General features: G+C 17.1%; 1 protein-coding gene across 1 annotated transcript in view; it reads right to left on the bottom strand.

Moving 5' to 3' along the window:
• The window catches only part of LOC107704107 (myosin-IIIb-like), a 48,073-nt gene that overhangs the window by 19,187 nt on the left and 28,664 nt on the right, over window positions 1-222 (bottom strand). The window lies entirely within an intron of this gene.

Raw genomic sequence — 222 nt, 5'->3', positions numbered from 1 at the left:
GGCTAAAAAAATAGAAAAAAAAAGAAAGAAAGAAAGAAAAAAAAAAAATATATATATATATATATATATAACAATAATAATGAAAAAATTAATAAATGCTTTTGTTTGTTGGTTGAGGTTTAAGCATCTACACACAAAAAATAAAAAATAAATAAAGAGCAAATACTTTGGGAAAAACATTATGATAAATTAATTACAATGCAATATATTAATTTATCATAA

Source organism: Sinocyclocheilus anshuiensis, unplaced genomic scaffold, assembly GCF_001515605.1.
Source record: "Sinocyclocheilus anshuiensis isolate Anshui unplaced genomic scaffold, SAMN03320099.WGS_v1.1 scaffold690, whole genome shotgun sequence".
In the NCBI taxonomy this organism is placed as follows: Eukaryota; Metazoa; Chordata; class Actinopteri; order Cypriniformes; family Cyprinidae; genus Sinocyclocheilus; species Sinocyclocheilus anshuiensis.
This window is presented reverse-complemented; position numbering and strand designations above follow the sequence as displayed.